This window comes from Rhea pennata, chromosome 2, assembly GCF_028389875.1.
Source record: "Rhea pennata isolate bPtePen1 chromosome 2, bPtePen1.pri, whole genome shotgun sequence".
NCBI lineage: Eukaryota > Metazoa > Chordata > Aves > Rheiformes > Rheidae > Rhea > Rhea pennata.
In genome coordinates, this window is record NC_084664.1 from 28,529,133 (window position 1) to 28,540,802 (window position 11,670).

At 39.9% G+C, this 11,670-nt stretch overlaps 1 long non-coding RNA gene across 1 annotated transcript; it reads right to left on the reverse strand.

The window, feature by feature from the left end:
- Nucleotides 1-3,538: 3,538 nt before the first annotated feature.
- Nucleotides 3,539-6,087, reverse strand: LOC134136052 (uncharacterized). Its single transcript, XR_009957415.1, has 3 exons — nt 6,021-6,087; nt 4,642-4,915; nt 3,539-3,753 (listed from the first exon to the last, which is right to left on the reverse strand). It is a non-coding gene; the product is annotated as an uncharacterized LOC134136052 (long non-coding RNA).
- Nucleotides 6,088-11,670: the final 5,583 nt, after the last annotated feature.

An 11,670-nucleotide genomic window follows, 5' to 3' on the forward strand; every position in this document is an offset into this window, starting at 1 on the left:
CGCCTTTACCCAGAGATTGGTCCCATGCTGCACAAACGCAGCAGAACTTCTCCGAGAGCCGTAGCCACAGCGGGCAGCGTGATGCCCCCAACCTGGTGTGCTGGGAGAGGGTCCAGCCCCGTGGCAGGGGAGCACCATCGCTGCAGGGACCCCAGCAGCTGCCTGCTGCAGGCGTAGCTTCTGCTGCTTTTGAATCAAGAAATTTGCATTTTTCTGCATGGTCCTAACCAAAAAAAAAAAAAAAAAAAAAGATGCGTCCTGCTTCCCGTAGAGGAACCCAGCCCCCAACCATTTTTAGCTAGAGCAGAATAATACCAAGAATTAAAATATATATACATATATTAAAGTGATTCTTAAAAATGCTGTTTATTCAGAGTACACTACCAACAACTCCTTCAGAGCTGCCAAAAGCCATTACATAAATGTAGGCTTTGTCCCTGTGCCTTCTGAAACTACAGCTTAGACATCTGTTTCAACATAAAGAGATACTGAGCAAGTCCCAGTACAAACTTTTGCAAAGACCAAATTTTGTCGTGAAGAGCTTGAACAGTTCCCTTAGCCATAATAATGGAGATGACGTTAATGAGTTTCTCTCTAAGTACTGAGACAACAACACATTGCAGCTCCATCCCTGGAATCATATTACATTGCTCAGTCAGGATGAAGCCATCTATGCGGTGGTACTGAGTACAGCTCTGTGTCTTTACAGTACCTTTACAGTACAGTCATTTCAGTTCATACGAAATACTGGTGCTGGAGCACTCGGACGTGAAAGGGGTTGCTGTCAGCAAGCGTATGCATGTCCTTGACGTATCTACGTCCTTGAAGCAAGACAAACAGAATCTCTGCCCGTTATTTTCTTAATGCTTTTGAAAGCACGTAGACTGAAACAGCTGTCAACAGGAGCGGCATCTGGGCTCTATGAAATTCACTACAGTATTCGCTAAATGTTATCCCCGTTCCATCTCTGATAGAAACCAGATATCTATCAGAATGGAACGGAAGCTCCTCAGTTCAGAGCTCAGAAACGCCTTTTGAAACAACAGCACACTGAATACATGCAAAGAAAACACTAATGGAACAGTAAATAACAAAAATCACAATAAAACGTCACCTCTTGTTTTCCATGGGCATCTCCAAATTAAACATTATTGCTATTTGCTGTATATAGAATAAATGAAATGTGAATAGACTATTAGAAGATCAAGGACCATCTGGCACAGTGCTTCATGCTTTCATTGCCACCTGCCCAGCAAGGTGTAATGGCTTGGCCAAAGTTACTAACAGCAGCCAAGCTAGAAAGGCAATGTATTCCTTGCACCTAACTGATCACTACACTAGAAGTGCTAGATGAGTGCAAAGAAACTCATGAAGAATAATAAAGGATAAGGCTGAATTTTTTTAAAAGATCTGGCAAATAAACAAGATTTCTTCAGAAGAAGCAAAAAGTTTGTTTTCATTTTTTTCCCCATCTGAACTATTTCCCATATTGCTATTCTAGAAACAGAGCTCTAAAAGACATACATCTGCACCAACACATATCAATAGACTTTTATCATTGCTTTCTACAGGGACTTGACTGTGTTGAAAACTTCTAATTGAGCAACATGAGAGCATCTTTAATAGTAAACATTCAATTCTGGCACATGTAAGTGCATTATATTTTTGCTGTCAGAATAGTCAGAAAATACTAGACACATTGTAATCCAGCACATCAAAGCATTACAACAGAAGCAATATTCTTTGGAAACAGATCTTGCTTGGACAAGATACCCAGTCATTATTGAAGGAACACGTACATACATCGTGGCTATACTAAGACTGTGCATTTAAAAGCAAAAATTAAACGTAAAATCCAAATTAGGGAATCAAACAATGTTCAAAGATTTTCTGAATATCTGAGTAAAAAATAGGCTATATTTACATTTGTTAAGTTATATGGTGGGTACAACTGAGAAATCAAGTTTGCATGATAGAAGAGAGATATTCTAAGAGATATGTTGTATATACCCACAGTTCTCTCTTAGCAGATGAAAGACTTTGCATATGCACATAGCTTTTTTCTTTTTTTATTGCTCATATGATAGTCCATGCAACTGATTGAACTCAGTTGGTCCAAGAACCTTGGGGCCATCAAACCAGCTGCTCTGCTGAGGTCCAGGTGCCACACTGGCTCATTTTGTTGAAACCCACTGGAAAGGAAGGTAGAGCTGCATAGAGTTTTTTCCTCTTACCCCTTTTCTACATATGCAGTTACTGAGAGAGTCACACAGCACAAGGTGACCCCCACACAGCATGCATGCAGCATGAGGGCCACCCTGGCACCCTGAGAAGGCTTTATTTGCTTATCTTTCCAAATGTTTACTAGAGAATTGTTTAATTTACCATGACTTGGTACTGCTGCATCTGAAGTATACAGCTACCTGCACTGCGGAGGAGATGATTTGATACACTGAATATGAGAAGAGTCTCATTCAGTATTTACGATTAAAGCTGTAGAAGGAATTTGGGCTGAAGTGCTTTCCAATGCAAACAACATTTATCCATTAGCAAAGAAAGGGCTGTACTGCAGGAGAAAAAGAAACAACGTATAAAAAAAAAACCCATTACTAGATTTTATTAGTCCACCAAACGATCAAGCTACTTTGCCTCCTGTCAGGTAGGGTTTGTGTTGAACACAAACTGATGTGCTCATGACATATCCCAAACAGGTGGAAGCATTCTGGCTCTCAATGACTTTCTTTAATATTGATATGATATTACTAGTACATTTCAATGATATTTATTTAATATTAGCACACTTTATAACTGAGCTACATAACAAAGATATAACTTCTTAGTGTTTCTTCCTTTGTCAAACCAAACAAATATTTTATAACTTAATGCTATAATTCTTCCAAAAACACATTCAAGAGACTCCTTGAGAAAGATTACCAATAGCAAGGCAGTGATGTCACTTCTCTCTTCCTCTGATGTTTTTGCATGTGGTTATACAAAATTCTCAGATTTTTTGCTGAAAAGAAAAATTTCCAGGCAAAAAATTAAGAGGGAAATTTTGAAATGATTCTGAAAGAAGCAGGAAAGAAGTTCAGGGCAAACATACCACAGGATAATGTTTAAAGGAAAATGTTTCTTCACTACAAATGGTATTCCTAAAGACCTTCTCTGTGCTTCAGGGCAGGACTTTTGTTTTGAACTTTCAGGTTTTTGGTCAACTAAAGAAAAAGCTTTCACCTTTCTTACACAAAGATATTTTTTGTTTTTGTATCTCCAGTCATTATGCTTACACATGCAATTCTCTTAAGAAAACCTCTATATGCTAAAATAAGGATATTTCTAAAGCACTAAAATATCTGTTTGTTAGAATTGAGCATAAAAGCAACAAGAACTATTTTTGTTTTCAAAAGAATCAAGTTACTTCATGAAATTCTGTTTCACCTTGTCTCTTCAGTAATCAAGCCAGCTTAAAACCAGACCAGGGACACTGTGTTAGTTCGAGACTCCCCCCCAAAGAGGCATAAATCACAAAATTTGGCTCAGTGACTAGGACACAGATTTGGGCTGCATAAGCAACTATTACATTTTGAACCTTAAAACAGGCAATTTTACTGTTTCTCCAAAGGAGTAGATTCTTCTGTTAGGTAGATACACTGCAGTTTCTTAGAGCATGCAGGAACCACCACGGAGCGATGTTTCTTTAACCTTTCTTAATTTCCGTTTTTAACTCGCGTGGTGATTTTAAAGGAACAGATCCTGCAAGGGGAAAAAAAATAAAATAAAAGAAAAATCATTTTCATTTGAACTTGAGCTTAGTAATTTCATTAAAATTGATATTTCAGAGATCTGAGCTCCAGAGCAACCAAGCTAAATGCTCTTTGATTATCTCCCCCCAAAAAGAAAAGATGATCAAATTTAAAAAGCAAAAATATAAGTGGCAACATTAGTTCAAGAAATGTTTTCTTGGGAAGAGCTACACAAGTTCTTTCTTTAAGAAAACAGAAGGAAAATAGGAATATTGTCCATCCAGCAATAGTCTCCCTCTCTTTTAATTAGACTTCAGTGACTGAAAAACCCATGATTCAAAACACAAGCTACTGTAGAGAGAGAACCAATATACTTGCTAATTCGGAGCGGTGGTGTGACTGTATTTCTATTGTATCATTGCACCTTTTAAATTCACCTCAAAAGATATAATAATCATAACGCCCCCAAACACATACTTGAAGCATTTGATCCAGCTGAGGCAGCTATTGTAGCATTTAAGGATGATTACTGCAAATTTCTAAAGCTCAATATTTCTTCAAAGCCCTTCTCTATTTTCATCTCCGTAGAGCAAAGGAGATCAAAGTTATGCTGGAAATAGAAAAGGCTCCAGAGAGCGGCTGCAACGTTGTTTTAGGTAATTTGTGTGACAAACATGACCGATGCCTCCTGCACTTTGATTTTTGATATCGATCGCTCAGGCTTACCTAAAAGCCTGAGAATTTTTGTTTGTTTCATTGTTTCTATTTTTTCTATAATTGTTTCTATAAGCCCTGAGTAAAGGGGCATGTTTTACAGAGAGTTTCCTGAGCAGAGTCACCCATTTCTGCCTGTGGAGTAACCCCATCATTTCAGAAGAAGATCAAATTTGTTGTTTACCTAGCCCTCTTCCACTGTTTGAAACAAAATTTTGTTTTTGAATCGTTCTCTAATTTTTGTTTAGCACCTCTGCATATGTGAAAACCCAGCAGCCCAGGGAGCAGCTCTGCAGCCTGCGGACTTGGGCGGCCCCGGTCCCACGGCCGCCCCGGCCCAGGTCTTTCACTGCTTCGTGGCTCGAATCTCGTCAGAAGTGTGTCCAAAATCCCAGCAGTCACAGTCATCAGCCAGGGATTTGAACGCAGACCGTCAGTGACATCCCGTCATGAGCATCCTAACGAAAAAGATATTTATTCGGATTTTCTTCTTAAAAACTTCTGATATTCCTTTAACACAACAATTTTCTACATATTGAAGCACTCTTAGCTCCAAGCTCTTTCTCTCAACTTGACTAAGGTTAAAGTAACAAGTTTGCTGGCTGATGAACACGGCAAGTTTGTACCACGCTGACACGGGCTTTCTGCTGAGCACATCGTCGCCCGCAGAAATAAGCAGTGCTTCCCGCGAGCCCCTGGCAGAGGGCATCACCGCCGGCCGTGCCGACCACACCGCCGGGCACCCGCGGCACGACGGCTCCAGCGGGAAACTACCGCGTTTTCCGAGCGTTAGCTCTCGCTACGCGCGGGTCCCCTCAAAAAAAAAAAAAAAAAAAAAAAAAAAAAAAAAAAAAAAAAAAAAAGAGAACAAACTTAAAGGCCCTTTTTAGCCATAACAGAAAAAAAAAATTACACCACAGTAATAGCTTCCATAATAGACTATTGCAATAACACATGCGCAGAGGGTGTTTTCTCCAGAAAACTAGTCACTGCACTTCTATTTCAAGCTGGGACAGTAAGTCATGCTTAATTTTATAACATGACGGGATAATTATCTGCCAGCTCCAGCTGTTTCCACTGGTGTTCCTCTGCACAGGGTAGAAATATGTGAACCAACATCTAGATTAGTCACTCCAAGCTGTACAGAAATCTGTTAATTCTTTAAGAGCAAAAAGGTGTGATTTAAAAAAAAAGAATGAAAGAAATGATCCACAGAGATCTGAACAAAATTCCTGTAAACTAGCATCTTCAAGTACAAAAGACATGGGGAAACAAGGAAAGACCTACCAAATACATCGTATGTATTTTATATTTTTTCTACCGATATGGAACCAATATTACAATTTAACCTAATGGGTAGCTTGTTGGGATTTTTAATCCAGAATCATACACGATAACAGAATATACTCTCTACCCATAATCTAGTATAGTTAAGCCTACAAAGAGGAAAGCTTGTACTGGAGATCTTATCCAAAGCATGATACAGCTGATGGGAATCTTGCAGTGATTTCACACTGCTTTCTATGAAGTCTCAAAAACGCAGTTGTACGTTGCTGTACTCACATGCTATCAGACTGTGGATAGGTGTATGCTAGCTACTTGAGGGTATTTTTGCTTCTTGAAATCCTGTATCATTCCAAAAAACCAGCATTCAATCTAAAAAAATATATATCAAAATTAAAAAGTTAATATATAACTTCTATATAACATCCTTCTCCCCCAGACACCCTTTGCCTGGTACATGACAAGCCAATCTGGGGTCGCCGATCCCTTCTTCCAGGTCCTGAGCACCATCAGATGGTATTGAAATCATCAGGCACTGGAAAAGTTTCCTTCCCAGAAAGTGGGGGGGGGAACTAGTACTAGCTCCACAAACATTACTGATTTTCATTCACTAGCTAGTCCAAGCAGACCATTTTTAGCAGCGTCGACAGAAACGTTTTGGACAGCTGTTTTTTACCTCAGTTTTTCTTTAATTAAGCTTGGGTAAAATTTAAAGAGGATATCTTTCTGAAATAATAACAAAGATGTTCTTATTTCAGGTCAGGAAAGAAATTAAATTTTTAGGCCGTTCCTTTGAATTTAATGATTTTTTTGGTAAGCAATTTCACGACACAGAACAAGTCTGGAATTCTTGGGCTGAGAAGGCCACCTTGACCAAGAGAAATACATTTGCCTGGATCTAGCTGGTATGTGGCTAGTTTGGATCAACAGGCCCAAGCACACAGCAGGAGACCACCAATTAATGTTCTCTACATGATTAAGCACACTGTATTCTGTGAGGCTCCTTATATTGTTTAAAATTCCTCTAAATTGATCCCATGTGCTTCTGAAACAAGCATAAAAGTGCCAAGCAAGTGCTCTGCCCAGCCCATTGCTTTCTGGCAACTTTTAACTTGATTTGCCAAAAGATTTTACAAATTCTTTAACCACCTGCAGGAGTCTGACTTGAAAACAAAACAAAACAACAACAACTTCCAAAGAGCATAGTCAGAGTTGGCATTCACAAAGGCTCAAGTCTGGAAGGGCTCAGAGCTAACCTGCTGCCACCCAGCGTTCTGGTCGCGCCCTAGAAGGAAGCTTTCTGGAGCACCTTCCTCTTTTCCATCTTCCCTTCCATGTACCTGGGGTATGAGAGAAGTCCCTCCACTCCATTTTAGGTATCACACTTATTTTCCTGAGGCTGCAGAAGAAGAAGAATCATGAAGAAGTCCTTCTAGAGATACAGAGCACCGTGAGGTGCTGAGTATCTACTCAGCTGCCCCCATCTCTCCAAAACCTCAAGAATGTGGGTAAGCAGAGGAAGTGATTAATAAAAAGGAAAGTTACTTTCTGTGACACTAATCTTGCATAAGCTTAATGTTATTATTAAACTTAATGTTATGAATGGTGTTGGTGAAATTAATAGGGCAACAGGAAAGCTAAGCAGCACACAGCAGCTTGTAGGAGGAAGGCTTCAGCCTGGTGGGCTTTGACAGCTCCCAGTGTGCCGTACTAGGAGCCCGTTCTCCATCAGTTCACACTCTGCCTCCAGACGGGCTTTGCAAGAGAGCATTGACAGGCAGGAGGAAAGAAGCAAGAAGATATGATGCAAAAGGTATGTCTATGCTGCAGCTGCTAGCTGAAATACCTATTTCCACAACAAACATGAGAATTAACCAGACCAAATCTACCTTAGGCATGAGCTTCAGGAATATTAGTAAGGGACTGCAAGCTCAGGATACACAAATTGAGCCTTCCTCAGGCCTGTGCCTGCAGACTAGAGCTGCAGCTCACATCTCATCACTTGCAAGAGACTTGTCTTGTCTCTGCTTCTTCTAAGACATGTGGGACTCACAAGTTTTCAATTCCCATTCAGCCACGTGCCCCTGGACTATGTAGTGCCGGAGCCGAAGAGACAAGCAGTGCTGTCAGTCTGAACATGCAAGTTGGGGCCTCTGCTCTGCTCAGTTCCCAAAACAAGAATTTGCTCCACAGTGATGTGTTACAGCAGTTGTCAAGGCACACTAAACACAGGGTCTGTTTGCATTCAGAACCCTCAGAGGCTTTGCTTTTCTCTTAGACAAGTCTCCAGATCAGAAGAGTGGAGGCTTTCAATCCCCTGAAGAACGTCACAGCATTTCTCAGTCCTCCACCCAACTATCTGTTCTTAAACAGATATCTCATTTAAGCAGAGATGGCCTAATACAGATAGATTTTGCCAAGCACGTTTCTGCTATTCATCCTGCTGGTGAGGTAGCTGATTTTGGTTTGCATTTCTACAGTTTAAAGAAATAGGAAAGTTTGTCTCTATGCCTCCAAACCTTCTTTGAGATGAAGAATGTCTATTTAAATAAAAGCTGGGAACAAGTGGGCCATGGGCAGGGCATCAAGAATAACAGCTTATCCTCAACCCCAAGTTTTGGGAGGTCCCATTCATGTATCCTGTCATAGGGGATCCCAAATTCATTTGCTTAGATACATCCACTGATAGCAGCATCCCTCTGCTAGTCTGTAGGCTTCTGCGACAACATGCATGGCTCCAGCCCTGCCCTCACGTCTACCCAAATGGGATCCAAACTTTTGCCCTTGCTATACCCACCTAATAACTGCACAGTTCCAAACCAGAGCCTAACAATATACTCCCATCTGTCTTTGCCTTCCTTTTCCTCCCAAAGGACCACAAGCCCTAACACACCAAGACAATGCTATAGCAGTGGGTTTTTTGCTTCACTTCCCCAGCCCAGCCAGATCCTGAGTAGGAAGCACTGGTTGGGCATACACAGTAGCACATTGCTCTCAGTTCAGATGTTCATGGTACTCAGAGACCACTGGGCAATGAATATTGGTCAGCAGAGATACAGCTGTCAAGTAGCATCTTCTGACATAAGACATCAAAGCATGGACTCACTCAACCTACGTGATCAGCCTCAGAGTTAGTCTCAAAAGAAACGAGAAATCTGTCTCATTGTCCCTACAGACAACATTTAAGCCCTTAGATCTCAGGCTTTTTTTCCCCTGCAAGGAAAAAGAAAGATCCACTTGTCTACTCAAATCTCCAAGATGAAATTACTTAATTGGTAATTGGCAGGTCCATGCTAAAGCTGGCCAGGCTAGAAGGTGGCCAAGTAGTGATCCTTGCTAGGGCACCTGTGTGGGCAGCAAGACAAGGACAAAAGGCACAGCAGAAGCAACCCACTGGGACTGCATGCTCTGGAAAGCAAGAAGGGGAGCACACGCAGGCTGAAAATGAAGAAAATTCAAATCCCTCATGATCATTTCCGACCTTACTTTCACAATACCTTTTGGAGAGTAAGAAATGTCTCCATTAGAGAGGGCACAAAGAGGCTTAAGTGATTTCCTCCAGTTCACAGAGGAAGTTCATATTGGAGAGAGAAAATGACCCCAAATTTTCCATCCTCTTAGAAGACTACAAATAGTTCAAGGCCTATGCTGAGAGTGACATTTCACTATGCTTTATGATATGAAATAAAATCCATTATTTCAGAAGACAGAGACAAGTGTCATAGTATTCCACATATAAAACAACCTTACCCCTTTTCTTAAAGGCCTTTGAGTTACTTATATTTTCAATGAGTAACATACCTACTGCCAGATGTTGCCTATCACACCACATTTCTTTGTACAAAAATTATTTGAGTGTGGTGGTAGCAACAGGGAAGAGGCTGTATGAAATGATGACAAATACAGCAAAGAAATCTAATGAATAGTTTGTGGGAACATACATGGAAACACACGAATGCCCCACACTGTATCCTTGATCTCAAAGCTCAGTGAAACTAATGGAACTAACAAATAAAACAATCTGTGTTACCCAGGAAAGCTGACAGACTGACCTGATACATGGTGTGAATACCAGTGATGGATAGGAATTCTTTCTTCTGACAGAATATTTCTGCATTGTCCAACATTAGTTTCTGCATAAAAATCTTGATTTATGGCCATTGATAAAAATGAAAAAAAAAATGATTTATAGCCATTAAGGCTTGAAACTCCCAGACACCTGCTATAGGTGGAGTCACTCTGTGACAGCAGACTTTGTTAGCTACAGGCAATGAAAAAATACCTTTTATTCAAAGATACTTCTTTTGTGAGAAGCGAGCATTTGAAACTTGGAGTCCAGTGGCACCAGCTCAGGCACGTCAGAGCCCAGTCATGTCAACACAGTGTGGCAGCCCAAATACCCACCAACCTGACTCAGATTCTGCAGGGACAGGAATTGAAGGTTCCTGATGTATGTCTGTATGTCTGGAAAAAAAATAATATAATGCATTTTGATGTCCACGGATGGTACCCTGTTATCAGCCTACACAATGGCAGCTTGTTTATCCACAGAACAGCTTCCCAAAGCTTCCTTAACAATCTGATTTAAGCTTGAGGAAACAATCATCTCTTCCTGCCCTGCCCTCAGAGGCTGCCAAAAGACTTTCAATTAGTGTCAATTGTGATAATGACTCTATTTGCATTTTTAAGCTATTATTAGCAAATTGTCAGTCAGCCAGTAATTTGTATCACTTTGGTATAATGACTATTTAAATATTTAAAAAGAGAACATTCCTTTCTACCACCTTTTTGTGCTAAAATAATAATGGTTTTAATCAAAAGTAATTTGTATTAATATACATTTTGCCCCAGGTGTTAAGAGCAGTCTTCAAGAACAGTGGTGAGAAATGTTAAATAGTATGGCTTCTTAATATAGACAATTTTATATAGACAACTACTTGCATCCTTGATAGTACCAGAACATTTTGCCTTCTGCAAGACGATTATGTAGTAGGAATTTAGGCTAATTCCAAAAGTTATATGTATCAAGGGTTACAAATTCTCTAAAGGCCTAGTTTAGACCATTGGCTATTACTCCATCCTCTCCAGGCTGGAAAAAATCTCTTGATTAACCATCCTTGTAGCAAAAACTGCAAAAAAATGGCAGAAGACTTGGCTGCAGAGTTAAGTTTGGAGTGGATGAAAGGTTACATTTGTCAAATCAGATAACCAGCTATATATTGCCACTGTATCACTGATGGGTTTTGGAGTAAAATGTTTCCTGACAAAGGTTTTGATTCTAGATTCACATGTCTGACACAGTCTGAAGCTATTCACCATTAAAGAGCCCATAAAACAAGAACCGTATTTGCAGAAATAGGAAACAATTCTACATGTAAATTACACACTGCCTTTCATAATGTATGCGAAAACAGCTTCTCATTCTTTCCTGGAAAAAACAAAAAAAAACCCCACAGGTATGATTCTAAATCCGATGCTAAATCTGATGCATGTTTGTAAAACTTACTTCTAGGACTCACAGTCTGCTCTCAAAAACGCTTTCTGAAATCCTGCAATGCATGTGTTAATTATGGTAAAAATTGGAATAACAACTTCAAAGACAAAATTAATGCCTCTCATTCCCCAGCCCAGCATTATCTTCCATATTCCTTAGAATTGTCATTCTATACATGTTCTAATTCGCATTTCTCATTAACATAACTGTATCTAAAGTAATTTCAAATTTAATATTGACTGATAGCATTTAATTCTTAGCCATCCTCTCGCCTACAGTATGAAAATCATTAGTTCTGCTAGATATCTTTTGAGTAAGATTAATTAAACAATTCTTTTTCTATGTAGTTCCCCAACCCCCTTCTGATCTAGTGCCAACAAGTATGTGTGAAAGATAAAAGCACGAGAAAAACAGGAGGGAACAAAGTCTTCACTA